General features: G+C 43.1%; 1 protein-coding gene across 1 annotated transcript in view; it reads right to left on the bottom strand.

The window, feature by feature from the left end:
• LOC138489472 (zinc finger protein 586-like) overlaps window positions 1-15,964 on the bottom strand; it is a 155,028-nt gene that overhangs the window by 108,555 nt on the left and 30,509 nt on the right. The gene's annotated exons all lie outside the window — the stretch shown is intronic.

Below are 15,964 nucleotides of genomic sequence, written 5' to 3'. Positions count from 1 at the left end.
CGCGTGGATTCCGAGGTAGAGGGGGTTAGCGTAGGTCCAGTCTTGATATAACAATTGATTGGACCGTGGAGAGTCTGTTCGGAAAGGAGAGGTATGGAAAAATACACCTAAGAGTTTTAAGATGGTAGTGGCAGGACTTGGAGACGTTGTTGACTTGGAGCGAGAGGGTTAGGTCTGAGTCTAGGGTGCATCCAAGGGTTTTTACTGAATTTGAGGGGGTCGGGGCGTTGCCAATGGCAGATGGCCAGGGAAGCGGTTGCAGAAGAAGTTCAGTGTTGCCACATATCATGATTTCAGTTTTGGAGGGGTTTAGCAAGAGGAGGTTTATGGTCATCCACTGATCTATGTCAAGGAGGCATGAAGCGAGGTCGGGTTGGCAGTTGGGTTTTGAATTCAGGAGTTTTAGGATTAGTTGTGTGTCATCGGCGTAATTGTAGCACAGGATATTGTGCGATAGGATTATTCGTGGCAGGGTGGCCATATAGTGGTAAAACAGGACGGCTGATAGGCATGCTCCTTGTGGAACTCCAGTGTTGACTAGTCGGGCGTGGGAAGCATAGGTGGAGGGTAGGGTTATTTGGTCCCTATTGTCGAGGAAGGATTCTATCCATTTGAGAGTGTTTCCTCGGATTCCGAGGGAGTGGAGGCGGTCAAGGAGGATTGAGTGGATGATTGTGTCGAAGGCGGCTGATAGGTCAAGAAAGATTAGTGCAGCGCATCCCGCAGAATCAGCAGTGTTTTGAAGGTCATCCCACAATGAGGTTAGGGTGATTTCGGTTCAGTCTCGGGCTCTGAAACCACATTGAGCGGGGTCTAGGAGATTGTTGGCTTCAACAAAGGCATTTAGTTGGGAGTAAGCGGTTCGGTCAATGAGTTTGACAAGGAACCTGGTGTTTGAAATGGGGCGGTAGTTTTTTGGCTCGAGAGGGTCTAGTGAGTTTTTTTTTTTTTAGAAGAGGCTTGACATGAACGGTTTTGAAAGCGTCGGGAAAAATTCCTGAGGAGAGGGAGTCGTTTATGATGGTTCTTGCGTGTTCTCCTGCGCAGGTAGATGCAAATATTTCTTTGAGGGTCGTGGCTGGGCAGGGGTCCAGCAGGGAGCTGGATGGTTTGCGGGCAGAGATAAGTTTGAGAAATTTGCGTGGTGGGTGTAAGAGAGCTAGTTTGTTGGTTAGATCTGTGTGGTAAGCATGGTACTGGTCAGATCTGTGTGGTAAGCATGGTATTGGAAAATAGAAGTCAGATCCACCTGATAAGCATGGTACTGGAAAGTAGAAGTCAGATCCACCTGATAAGCATGGTACTGGAAAGTAGAAGTCAGATCCATGTGGTGAGCATGGTAATGGAAAATAGAAGTCAGATCCATGTGGTAAGCATGGTAATGGAAAGTACAAGTCAGATCCATGTGGAAAGCATGGTACTGGAAAATAGAACTCAGATCCATGTGGCGAGCATGGTACTGGAAATGAGAACTCAGATCCATGTGGTAAGCATGGTACTGGAAAATAGAAGTCAGATCCATGTGGTAAGCATGGTACTGGAAAATAGAAGTCAGATCCATGTGGTAAGCATGGCACTGGGGAATAAAACTCAGATCCATGTGGTAAGCATGGTCCTGGAAAATAGAACTCAGATCCATGTGGTAAGCATGGTGCTGGAAAATAGAAGTCAGATCCATGTGGCGAGCATGGCACTGGGGAATAGAACTCAGATCCATGTGGTAAGCATGGTACTGGAAAATAGAAGTCAGATCCATGTGGTAAGCATGGCACTGGGGAATAGAACTCAGATGCATGTGGTAAGCATGGTAATGGAAAATAGTCAGATCCATGCATGGTAATGGAAAATAGAAGTCAAATCCATGTGGTAAGCATGGTACTGGAAAATAGAAGTCAGATCCATGTGGTAAGCATGGTGCTGGAAAATAGAAGTCAGATCCATGTGGCGAGCATGGCACTGGGGAATAGAAGTCAGATCCATGTGGTAAGCATGGTGCTGGAAAATAGAACTCAGATGCATGTGGTAAGCATGACACTGGGGAATAGAACTCAGATGCATGTGGTAAGCATGGTAATGGAAAATAGTCAGATCCATGCATGGTAATGGAAAATAGAAGTCAAATCCATGTGGTAAGCATGGTACTGGAAAATAGAAGTCAGATCCATGTGGTAAGCATGGTACTGGAAAATAGTCGGATCCATGTGGTGAGCAAGGTACTGGAAAATAGAAGTCAGATATGTGTGGTAAGCATGGTACTGGTCAGATCTGTGTGGTAAGCATAGTATTGGAAAATAGAAGTCAGATCCACCTGATAAGCATGGTAGTGGAAAATATAGGTCAGATTCATGTGGTAAGCATGGAATTGGAAAGAAGAAGTCAGATCCATGTGGTAAGCATGGTACTGGAAAATAGAAGTCAGATCCACCTGATAAGCATGGTAGTGGAAAATATAGGTCAGATTCATGTGGTAAGCATGGAATTGGAAAGAAGAAGTCAGATCCATGTGGTAAGCATGGTACTGGAAAATAGAAGTCCGATCCATGTGGTGAGCATGGTACTAGAAAATAGAAGTCAGATCTGTGTGGTAAGCATGGTACTGGTCAGATCTGTGTGGTAAGCATGGTATTGGAAAATAGAAGTCAGATCCACCTGATAAGCATGGTACTGGAAAGTAGAAGTCCAATCCATGTGGTAAGCTGTCACGATGCCCACTCCCGGGGAGCCGGCTCAGGCCCTGCGTCCCCGAAAGCGGACATCAAGTCCCCGGGGAAGGTCCCAGCAACCCCTTATAGGGGCCCTTTGGACAGCGTCCTGGCGCCTATGGCGCCAGGCTCATTATGAAAGTGTTTGGGTGCACTTACCTGATGCAGACCATGCTGCAGAACCCCGGCCTCCTTGAGGCCTGAAAGGAACTACTTTACCTGTGGGACTCATTTACCACCCGGGCGTGGTCGGCGAAGGATACATACCTGATTGGAGGAAGGACACATTCTAGGAACTTCTTCCAAGGCTATTTAAACCACACCCGATCAGCCACACGTGCTTTGCGTTGTTCTGCATCTAGCAGCTGGACGCTCACCGTGTCTGCTCCTGCATCTTGACTTCTGCCACACCTGCCAGCATCCTGAATCACCTGCAAAGGAAGGGAACAAGAGAACAGAAGAAGGAAAAGGCCTCACCTGCTAAATCTGCATCCCAGAGACATTTTGCCGACAATCCTGAAAAGGAAGACATTTATTTTTAAAAGCACATCGCATCGATCGCTGCATCGCCGCATTCTACTCACCTTTACAGGGCGTCTCCATGTTCAGCAGCGACCATCCGGATTCGCAGTCGCGCCCCCGCGCCTAGGGAGAAAAGACAAGAACAAAAGTGAGAGAAAGAAGGGAAAAGGGAAGCTAAAACTCCATGTCAAGGCTTACCTGTTGGGTCATTCCCTTTTCATTTCGGGTCCGCGCCGCATCCAGGCATTTTCGGACCCCGGCCCCTAAGGGGAAAAAGACATCAGTGTTTATGAGTGAATGAAAAGACATTACCAAGACACTCATTAAAGACTTACCTGATTTCCACAAGGATTTCACCGCTCATCTTGGGTCGGTGCCTGTTCCCCGGCATTCCGTACCCCGGCCCCTATGGGGTAAAAGACACTAGCATTAGAACATTAATGCATGGACACAAGGGGAACCACTTATAGAAAACTTACCTGGAAGCCAAGCAAGTTTGGTTCTCACCCATCCGAAAATCCAGTGACGTAACTGGATACCAACGCGCCCCTGCATCAGAAGCAGGATGGAAAGCTCGTCCTTCCAGACCCTAAGGTGAGACGCTACGGGGAAGCACAGAAGAGTTTTGAGGAGGGTGAGAGGGGTAAGTGGGAGGCCGATTGCATTACCCCGCAGACAGTTAACCCCATATTCTCACCCACAGAAGGATACTTCTGCGAGTCAGACAAGCCAGATCTGGTGCCCGGTCCAGTCCGTCTTCCGAACCCTGCGCATCACCTTAGACGAGGTCACAGCAGCGCGAACCAGGCCAGCGCCCCCGTGGGAGTCAGGTGAGCGTTACAAAGCATGGTACTGGAGAATAGAAGTCCGATCCATGTGGTAAGCATGGTACTGGAAAATAGTCAGAACCATGTGGTAAGCATGGTCCTGGAAAGTAGAAGTCAGATTCATGTGGTAAGCATGGTACTGGAAAGTAGAAGTCAGATGCATGCGGTAAGCATGGTACTGGAAAATAGAAGTCAGATCCATGTGGTAAGCATGGCACTGGGAAATAGAAGTCAGATCTGTGTGGTAAGCATGGTACTGGTCAGATCTGTGTGGTAAGCATGGTATTGGAAAATAGAAGTCAGATCCACCTGATAAGCATGGTACTGGAAAGTAGAAGTCCGATCCATGTGGTAAGCATGGTACTGGAGAATAGAAGTCCGATCCATGTGGTAAGCATGGTACTGGAGAATAGAAGTCAAAGCCACGTGGTAAGCATGGTACTGGAAAATAGAAGTCAGATTCATGTGGTAAGCATGGTACTGGAAAATAGTCAGAACCATGTGGTAAGCATGGTACTGGAAAATAGAAGTCAGATCTGTGTGGTAAACATGGTACTGGAAAATAGAAGTCAGATCTGTGTGGTAAGCATGGTACTGGAAAATAGAAGTCAGATCCACGTGGTAAGCATGGTACTGGAAAGTAGAAGTCAGATCCATGTGGAAAGCATTGTACTGGAAAATAGAAGTCTGATCCATGTGGTAAGCATGGTACTGGAAAATAGAAGTCTGATCCATGTGGTAAGCCTGGTAGATGAAAATAGAAGTCAGGTGCACGTGGTAAGCAGGGTACTGGAAAATAGAAGTCAGATCCATGTGGTAAGCATGGTACTGGAAAATAGAAGTCAGATCCATGTGGTAAGCAGGGTACTGGAAAATAGAAGTCAGATCCATGTGGTAAGCATGGTACTGGAAAATAGAAGTCTGATCCATGTGGTAAGCATGGTAATGGAAAAAAGTCTGATCGATGTGGTAAGCATGGTACTGGAAAGTAGAAGTCAGTACATGTGGTAAGCATGGTACTGGAAAGTAGAAGTCAGATCCATGTGGTAAGCATGGTGCTGGAAAATAGTCAGATCCATGCATGGTACTGGAAAATAGAAGTCAAATCCACGTGGTAAGCATGGTACTGGAAAATAGAAGTCAGATCCATGTGGTAAGCATGGTACTGGAAAATAGTCAGATCCATGTGGTAAGCATGGTACTGGAAAATAGTCAGAACCATGTGGTAAGCATGGTACTGGAAAATAGAAGTCAGGTCCATATGGTAAGCATGGTACTGGAAAATAGAAGTCAGATCCATGTGGTAAGCATGGTACTGGAAAATAGAAGTCAGATTCATGTGGTAAGCATGGTAATTGCAAATAGTCAAATCCATGTGGTTAGCATGGTACTGGAAAGTAGAAGTCAGATCCCTGTGGTAAGCATGGTATTGGGAAATAGAAGTCAGATCAACCTGATAAGCATGGTAGTGGAAAAGAGAAATCAGATTCATGTGGCAAGCATGGTACTGGAAAACAGAAGTCAGATCCATGTGGTAAGCATGGTACTGGAAAGTAGAAGTCAGATTCATGTGGTAAGCATGGTACTGGAAAGTAGAAGTTAGATCCATGTGGTAAGCATGGTATTGGAAAATAGAAGTCAGATCCACCTGATAAGCATGGTACTGGAAAATAGAAGTCAGATCCATGTGGTAAGCATGGTACTGGAAAATAGAAGTCAGATCCATGTGGTAATCCTGGCAGTGGAAAATATAAGTCAGATTCATGTGGTAAGCATGGTACTGGAAAGTAGAAGTCAGATCCCTGTGGTAAGCATGGTATTGGGAAATAGAAGTCAGATCAACCTGATAAGCATGGTAGTGGAAAAGAGAAATCAGATTCATGTGGCAAGCATGGTACTGGAAAACAGAAGTCAGATCCATGTGGTAAGCATGGTACTGGAAAGTAGAAGTCAGATTCATGTGGTAAGCATGGTACTGGAAAATAGAAGTCAGATCCATGTGGTAAGCATGGTACTGGAAAATAGAAGTCAGATCCATGTGGTAAGCATGGTACTGGAAAATAGTCAGAACCATGTGGTATGCATGGTACTTGAAAGTAGAAGTCAGATTCATGTGGTAAGCATGGTACTGGAAAATATAACTCAGATCCATGTGGCAAGCACAGTACTGGAAAATAGAAGTCAGATCCATGCAGTAAGCATGGTACTGGAAAATAGAAGTCAGATCCATGTGGTAAGCCTGGTAGTGGAAAATATAAGTCAGATTCATGTGGTAAGCATGGTACTGGAAAGTAGAAGTCAGATCCATGTGTTAAGCATGGTATTGGAAAATAGAAGTCAGATTCATGTGGTAAGCATGGAATTGGAAAGTAGAAATCAGATCTGTGTGGTAAGCATGGTATTGGATAATAGAAGTCAGATCCACCTGATAAGCATGGTAGTGGAAAGTAGAAGTCAGATTCATGTGGTAAGCATGGAATTGGAAAGTAGAAGTCAGATTCATGTGGTAAGCATGGAATTGGAAAGTAGAAATCAGATCTGTGTGGTAAGCATGGTATTGGATAATAGAAGTCAGATCCACCTGATAAGCATGGTAATGGAAAATAGTCAGATCCATGTGGTGAGCATGGTACTGGAAAATAGAGGTCAGATCCATGTGGTAAGCATGGTAATGGAAAATAGAAGTCAGATCCATGTGGTAAGCATGGTAATGGAAAATAGTCAGATCCATGTGGTAAGCATGGTACTGGAAAATAGAAGTCAGATCCACCTGATAAGCATGGTAGTGGAAAATAGAAGTCAGATTCATGTGGCAAGCATGGTACTGGAAAACAGAAGTCAGATCCATGTGGTAAGCATGGCACTGGGGAATAGAACTCAGATCCATGTGGTAAGCATGCTGCTGGAAAATAGAAGTCAGATCCATGTGGCGAGCACTGGGGAATAGGACTCAGATGCATGTGGTAAGCATGGTAATGAAAAATAGTCAGATCCATGCATGGTAATGGAAAATAGAAGTCCGATCCATGTGGTAAGCATGGTACTGGAAAACAGAACTCAGATCCATGTGGTAAGCATGGTACTGGGAAATAGAAGTCAGATTCATGTGGTAAGCATGGTACTGGAAAGTAGAAGTCAGATCCATGTGGTAAGCATGGTACTGGAAAATAGAAGTCTGATCCATGTGGTAAGCATGGTACTGGAAAATAGTCAGAACCATGTGGTAAGCATGGTACTGGAAAATAGACGTCAGGTCCATATGGTAAGCATGGAACTGGAAAATAGAAGTCAGATTCATGTGGTAAGCATGGTAGTGGAAAATAGAAGTCAGATACATGTGGTAAGCATGGTAATGGAAAATAGTCAGATCCATGTGGTAAGCATGGTACTGGAAAGTAGAAGTCAGATCCATGTGGCAAGCACAGTACTGGAAAACAGAAGTCAGATCCATGCAGTGAGCATGGTACTGGAAAATAGAAGTCAGATCTATGTGGTAAGCATGGTAATGGAAAATAGTCAGATCCATGTGGTAAGCATGGTACTGGAAAGTAGAAGTCAGATCCATGTGTTAAGCATGGTATTGGAAAATAGAAGTCAGATCAACCTGATAAGCATGGTAGTGGAAAATAGAAATCAGATTCATGTGGTAAGCATGGTACTGGAAAACAGAACTCAGATCCATGTGGTAAGCATGGTACTGGAAAATAGAAGTCAGATTCATGTGGTAAGCATGGTACTGGAAAGTAGAAGTCAGATCCATGTGGTGAGCATGGCACTGGGGAATAGAAGTCAGATCCATGTGGCCAGCACTGGGGAATAGAACTCAGGTCCATGTGGTAAGCATGGCACTGGGGAATAGAACTCAGATCCATGTGGTAAGCATGGTACTGGTAAGTAGAAGTCAGATCCATGTGGTGAGCATGGTACTGGAAAATAGAAGTCAGATCTGTGTGGTAAGCATGGTACTGGTCAGATCTGTGTGGTAAGCATGGTATTGGAAAATAGAAGTCAGATCCACCTGATAAGCATGGTAGTGGAAAATATAAGTCAGATTCATGTGGTAAGCATGGAATTGGAAAGTAGAAATCAGATCTGTGTGGTAAGCATGGTATTGGATAATAGAAGTCAGATCCACCTGATAAGCATGGTAGTGGAAAGTAGAAGTCAGATTCATGTGGTAAGCATGGAATTGGAAATTAGAAGTCAGATTCATGTGGTAAGCATGGAATTGGAAAGTAGAAATCAGATCTGTGTGGTAAGCATGGTATTGGATAATAGAAGTCAGATCCACCTGATAAGCATGGTACTGGAAAATAGACGTCCGATCCATGTGGTAAGCATGGTAATGGAAAATAGTCAGATCCATGTGGTGAGCATGGTACTGGAAAATAGAGGTCAGATCCATGTGGTAAGCATGGTAATGGAAAATAGAAGTCAGATCCATGTGGTAAGCATGGTAATGGAAAATAGTCAGATCCATGTGGTAAGCATGGTACTGGAAAATAGAAGTCAGATCCACCTGATAAGCATGGTAGTGGAAAATAGAAGTCAGATTCATGTGGCAAGCATGGTACTGGAAAACAGAAGTCAGATCCATGTGGTAAGCATGGCACTGGGGAATAGAACTCAGATCCATGTGGTAAGCATGGTGCTGGAAAATAGAAGTCAGATCCATGTGGCGAGCACTGGGGAATAGGACTCAGATGCATGTGGTAAGCATGGTAATGAAAAATAGTCAGATCCATGCATGGTAATGGAAAATAGAAGTCCGATCCATGTGGTAAGCATGGTAATGGAAAATAGTCAGATCCATGTGGTGAGCATGGTACTGGAAAATAGAAGTCAAATCCACGTGGTAAGCATGGTACTGGAAAATAGAAGTCAGATCCATGTGGTAAGCATGGTACTGGAAAATAGTCAGAACCATGTGGTATGCATGGTACTGGAAAGTAGAAGTCAGATCCATGTGGTAAGCATGGTACTGGAAAATAGTCAGAACCATGTGGTAAGCATGGTACTGGAAAATAGAAGTCAGGTCCATATGGTAAGCATGGAACTGGAAAATAGAAGTCAGATTCATGTGGTAAGCATGGTAGTGGAAAATAGAAGTCAGATTCATGTGGTAAGCATGGTAATGGAAAATAGAAGTCAGGTCCATATGGTAAGCATGGAACTGGAAAATAGAAGTCAGATCCACCTGATAAGCATGGTAGTGGAAAATATAAGTCAGATTCATGTGGTAAGCATGGAATTGGAAAGTAGAAGTCAGATTCATGTGGTAAGCATGGAATTGGAAAGTAGAAATCAGATCTGTGTGGTAAGCATGGTATTGGATAATAGAAGTCAGATCCACCTGATAAGCATGGTAGTGGAAAGTAGAAGTCAGATTCATGTGGTAAGCATGGAATTGGAAAGTAGAAGTCAGATTCATGTGGTAAGCATGGAATTGGAAAGTAGAAATCAGATCTGTGTGGTAAGCATGGTATTGGATAATAGAAGTCAGATCCACCTGATAAGCATGGTACTGGAAAATAGACGTCCGATCCATGTGGTAAGCATGGTAATGGAAAATAGTCAGATCCATGTGGTGAGCATGGTACTGGAAAATAGAGGTCAGATCCATGTGGTAAGCATGGTAATGGAAAATAGAAGTCAGATCCATGTGGTAAGCATGGTAATGGAAAATAGTCAGATCCATGTGGTAAGCATGGTACTGGAAAATAGAAGTCAGATCCACCTGATAAGCATGGTAGTGGAAAATAGAAGTCAGATTCATGTGGCAAGCATGGTACTGGAAAACAGAAGTCAGATCCATGTGGTAAGCATGGCACTGGGGAATAGAACTCAGATCCATGTGGTAAGCATGGTGCTGGAAAATAGAAGTCAGATCCATGTGGCGAGCACTGGGGAATAGGTCTCAGATGCATGTGGTAAGCATGGTAATGAAAAATAGTCAGATCCATGCATGGTAATGGAAAATAGAAGTCCGATCCATGTGGTAAGCATGGTAATGGAAAATAGTCAGATCCATGTGGTGAGCATGGTACTGGAAAATAGAAGTCAAATCCACGTGGTAAGCATGGTACTGGAAAATAGAAGTCAGATCCATGTGGTAAGCATGGTACTGGAAAATAGTCAGAACCATGTGGTATGCATGGTACTGGAAAGTAGAAGTCAGATCCATGTGGTAAGCATGGTACTGGAAAATAGTCAGAACCATGTGGTAAGCATGGTACTGGAAAATAGAAGTCAGGTCCATATGGTAAGCATGGAACTGGAAAATAGAAGTCAGATTCATGTGGTAAGCATGGTAGTGGAAAATAGAAGTCAGATTCATGTGGTAAGCATGGTAATGGAAAATAGTCAGATCCATGTGGTAAGCATGGTACTGGAAAGTAGAAGTCAGATCCATGTGGCAAGCACAGTACTGGAAAACAGAAGTCAGATCCATGCAGTGAGCATGGTACTGGAAAATAGAAGTCAGATCTATGTGGTAAGCATGGTAATGGAAAATAGTCAGATCCATGTGGTAAGCATGGTACTGGAAAGTAGAAGTCAGATCCATGTGGTAAGCATGGTACTGGAAAATAGAAGTCAGATCCATGTGGTAACCATGGTACTGGAAAATAGAAGTCAGATTCATGTGGTAAGCATGGTAATTGCAAATAGTCAAATCCATGTGGTTAGCATGGTACTGGAAAATAGAAGTCAGATCCATGTGGTAATCCTGGTAGTGGAAAATATAAGTCAGATTCATGTGGTAAGCATGGTACTGGAAAGTAGAAGTCAGATCCCTGTGGTAAGCATGGTATTGGGAAATAGAAGTCAGATCAACCTGATAAGCATGGTAGTGGAAAAGAGAAATCAGATTCATGTGGCAAGCATGGTACTGGAAAACAGAAGTCAGATCCATGTGGTAAGCATGGTACTGGAAAGTAGAAGTCAGATTCATGTGGTAAGCATGGTACTGGAAAATAGAAGTCAGATCCATGTGGTAAGCATGGTACTGGAAAATAGAAGTCAGATCCATGTGGTAAGCATGGTACTGGAAATTAGAAGTCAGTACATGTGGTAAGCATGGTACTGGAAAATAGAAGTTAGATCCATGTGGTAAGCATGGTATTGGAAAATAGAAGTCAGATCCACCTGATAAGCATGGTACTGGAAAATAGAAGTCAGATCCATGTGGTAAGCATGGTACTGGAAAATAGAAGTCAGATCCATGTGGTAATCCTGGCAGTGGAAAATATAAGTCAGATTCATGTGGTAAGCATGGTACTGGAAAGTAGAAGTCAGATCCCTGTGGTAAGCATGGTATTGGGAAATAGAAGTCAGATCAACCTGATAAGCATGGTAGTGGAAAAGAGAAATCAGATTCATGTGGCAAGCATGGTACTGGAAAACAGAAGTCAGATCCATGTGGTAAGCATGGTACTGGAAAGTAGAAGTCAGATTCATGTGGTAAGCATGGTACTGGAAAATAGAAGTCAGATCCATGTGGTAAGCATGGTACTGGAAAATAGAAGTCAGATCCATGTGGTAAGCATGGTACTGGAAAATAGTCAGAACCATGTGGTATGCATGGTACTTGAAAGTAGAAGTCAGATTCATGTGGTAAGCATGGTACTGGAAAATATAACTCAGATCCATGTGGCAAGCACAGTACTGGAAAATAGAAGTCAGATCCATGCAGTAAGCATGGTACTGGAAAATAGAAGTCAGATCCATGTGGTAAGCCTGGTAGTGGAAAATATAAGTCAGATTCATGTGGTAAGCATGGTACTGGAAAGTAGAAGTCAGATCCATGTGTTAAGCATGGTATTGGAAAATAGAAGTCAGATCAACCTGATAAGCATGGTAGTGGAAAATAGAAATCAGATTCATGTGGTAAGCATGGTACTGGAAAACAGAACTCAGATCCATGTGGTAAGCATGGTACTGGCAAATAGAAGTCAGATTCATGTGGTAAGCATGGTACTGGAAAGTAGAAGTCAGATCCATGTGGTAAGCATGGTACTGGAAAATAGAAGTCTGATCCATGTGGTAAGCATGGTGCTGGAAAATAGTCAGATCCATGCATGGTACTGGAAAATAGAAGTCTGATCCATGTGGTAAGCATGGTAGTGGAAAATAGAAATCAGATTCATGTGGTAAGCATGGTACTGGAAAGTAGAAGTCAGATCCATGTGGTGAGCATGGCACTGGGGAATAGAAGTCAGATCCATGTGGCCAGCACTGGGGAATAGAACTCAGATCCATGTGGTAAGCATGGCACTGGGGAATAGAACTCAGATCCATGTGGTAAGCATGGTACTGGTAAGTAGAAGTCAGATCCATGTGGTGAGCATGGTACTGGAAAATAGAAGTCAGATCTGTGTGGTAAGCATGGTACTGGTCAGATCTGTGTGGTAAGCATGGTATTGGAAAATAGAAGTCAGATCCACCTGATAAGCATGGTAGTGGAAAATATAAGTCAGATTCATGTGGTAAGCATGGAATTGGAAAGTAGAAGTCAGATTCATGTGGTAAGCATGGAATTGGAAAGTAGAAATCAGATCTGTGTGGTAAGCATGGTATTGGATAATAGAAGTCAGATCCACCTGATAAGCATGGTAGTGGAAAGTAGAAGTCAGATTCATGTGGTAAGCATGGAATTGGAAAGTAGAAGTCAGATTCATGTGGTAAGCATGGAATTGGAAAGTAGAAATCAGATCTGTGTGGTAAGCATGGTACTGGAAAATAGAGGTCAGATCCATGTGGTAAGCATGGTAATGGAAAATAGTCAGATCCATGTGGTAAGCATGGTACTGGAAAATAGAAGTCAGATCCACCTGATAAGCATGGTAGTGGAAAATAGAAGTCAGATTCATGTGGCAAGCATGGTACTGGAAAACAGAAGTCAGATCCATGTGGTAAGCATGGCACTGGGGAATAGAACTCAGATCCATGTGGTAAGCATGCTGCTGGAAAATAGAAGTCAGATCCATGTGGCGAGCACTGGGGAATAGGACTCAGATGCATGTGGTAAGCATGGTAATGAAAAATAGTCAGATCCATGCATGGTAATGGAAAATAGAAGTCCGATCCATGTGGTAAGCATGGTACTGGAAAACAGAACTCAGATCCATGTGGTAAGCATGGTACTGGAAAATAGAAGTCAGATTCATGTGGTAAGCATGGTACTGGAAAGTAGAAGTCAGATCCATGTGGTAAGCATGGTACTGGAAAATAGAAGTCTGATCCATGTGGTAAGCATGGTACTGGAAAATAGTCAGAACCATGTGGTAAGCATGGTACTGGAAAATAGAAGTCAGGTCCATATGGTAAGCATGGAACTGGAAAATAGAAGTCAGATTCATGTGGTAAGCATGGTAGTGGAAAATAGAAGTCAGATACATGTGGTAAGCATGGTAATGGAAAATAGTCAGATCCATGTGGTAAGCATGGTACTGGAAAGTAGAAGTTAGATCCATGTGGCAAGCACAGTACTGGAAAACAGAAGTCAGATCCATGCAGTGAGCATGGTACTGGAAAATAGAAGTCAGATCTATGTGGTAAGCATGGTAATGGAAAATAGTCAGATCCATGTGGTAAGCATGGTACTGGAAAGTAGAAGTCAGATCCATGTGTTAAGCATGGTATTGGAAAATAGAAGTCAGATCAACCTGATAAGCATGGTAGTGGAAAATAGAAATCAGATTCATGTGGTAAGCATGGTACTGGAAAACAGAACTCAGATCCATGTGGTAAGCATGGTACTGGAAAATAGAAGTCAGATTCATGTGGTAAGCATGGTACTGGAAAGTAGAAGTCAGATCCATGTGGTGAGCATGGCACTGGGGAATAGAAGTCAGATCCATGTGGCCAGCACTGGGGAATAGAACTCAGATCCATGTGGTAAGCATGGCACTGGGGAATAGAACTCAGATCCATGTGGTAAGCATGGTACTGGTAAGTAGAAGTCAGATCCATGTGGTGAGCATGGTACTGGAAAATAGAAGTCAGATCTGTGTGGTAAGCATGGTACTGGTCAGATCTGTGTGGTAAGCATGGTATTGGAAAATAGAAGTCAGATCCACCTGATAAGCATGGTAGTGGAAAATATAAGTCAGATTCATGTGGTAAGCATGGAATTGGAAAGTAGAAGTCAGATTCATGTGGTAAGCATGGAATTGGAAAGTAGAAATCAGATCTGTGTGGTAAGCATGGTATTGGATAATAGAAGTCAGATCCACCTGATAAGCATGGTAGTGGAAAGTAGAAGTCAGATTCATGTGGTAAGCATGGAATTGGAAATTAGAAGTCAGATTCATGTGGTAAGCATGGAATTGGAAAGTAGAAATCAGATCTGTGTGGTAAGCATGGTATTGGATAATAGAAGTCAGATCCACCTGATAAGCATGGTACTGGAAAATAGACGTCCGATCCATGTGGTAAGCATGGTAATGGAAAATAGTCAGATCCATGTGGTGAGCATGGTACTGGAAAATAGAGGTCAGATCCATGTGGTAAGCATGGTAATGGAAAATAGAAGTCAGATCCATGTGGTAAGCATGGTAATGGAAAATAGTCAGATCCATGTGGTAAGCATGGTACTGGAAAATAGAAGTCAGATCCACCTGATAAGCATGGTAGTGGAAAATAGAAGTCAGATTCATGTGGCAAGCATGGTACTGGAAAACAGAAGTCAGATCCATGTGGTAAGCATGGCACTGGGGAATAGAACTCAGATCCATGTGGTAAGCATGGTGCTGGAAAATAGAAGTCAGATCCATGTGGCGAGCACTGGGGAATAGGACTCAGATGCATGTGGTAAGCATGGTAATGAAAAATAGTCAGATCCATGCATGGTAATGGAAAATAGAAGTCCGATCCATGTGGTAAGCATGGTAATGGAAAATAGTCAGATCCATGTGGTGAGCATGGTACTGGAAAATAGAAGTCAAATCCACGTGGTAAGCATGGTACTGGAAAATAGAAGTCAGATCCATGTGGTAAGCATGGTACTGGAAAATAGTCAGAACCATGTGGTAAGCATGGTACTGGAAAATAGAAGTCAGGTCCATATGGTAAGCATGGAACTGGAAAATAGAAGTCAGATTCATGTGGTAAGCATGGTAGTGGAAAATAGAAGTCAGATTCATGTGGTAAGCATGGTAATGGAAAATAGAAGTCAGGTCCATATGGTAAGCATGGAACTGGAAAATAGAAGTCAGATCCACCTGATAAGCATGGTAGTGGAAAATATAAGTCAGATTCATGTGGTAAGCATGGAATTGGAAAGTAGAAGTCAGATTCATGTGGTAAGCATGGAATTGGAAAGTAGAAATCAGATCTGTGTGGTAAGCATGGTATTGGATAATAGAAGTCAGATCCACCTGATAAGCATGGTAGTGGAAAGTAGAAGTCAGATTCATGTGGTAAGCATGGAATTGGAAAGTAGAAGTCAGATTCATGTGGTAAGCATGGAATTGGAAAGTAGAAATCAGATCTGTGTGGTAAGCATGGTATTGGATAATAGAAGTCAGATCCACCTGATAAGCATGGTACTGGAAAATAGACGTCCGATCCATGTGGTAAGCATGGTAATGGAAAATAGTCAGATCCATGTGGTGAGCATGGTACTGGAAAATAGAGGTCAGATCCATGTGGTAAGCATGGTAATGGAAAATAGAAGTCAGATCCATGTGGTAAGCATGGTAATGGAAAATAGTCAGATCCATGTGGTAAGCATGGTACTGGAAAATAGAAGTCAGATCCACCTGATAAGCATGGTAGTGGAAAATAGAAGTCAGATTCATGTGGCAAGCATGGTACTGGAAAACAGAAGTCAGATCCATGTGGTAAGCATGGCACTGGGGAATAGAACTCAGATCCATGTGGTAAGCATGGTGCTGGAAAATAGAAGTCAGA

Source organism: Ambystoma mexicanum, chromosome 9 (assembly GCF_040938575.1).
Source record: "Ambystoma mexicanum isolate Mex_15411 chromosome 9, UKY_AmexF1_1, whole genome shotgun sequence".
Lineage (NCBI taxonomy): Eukaryota > Metazoa > Chordata > Amphibia > Caudata > Ambystomatidae > Ambystoma > Ambystoma mexicanum.
The sequence above is the reverse complement of the archived record's forward strand: the minus strand, read 5'-3'. Positions and strand labels throughout refer to the sequence as shown.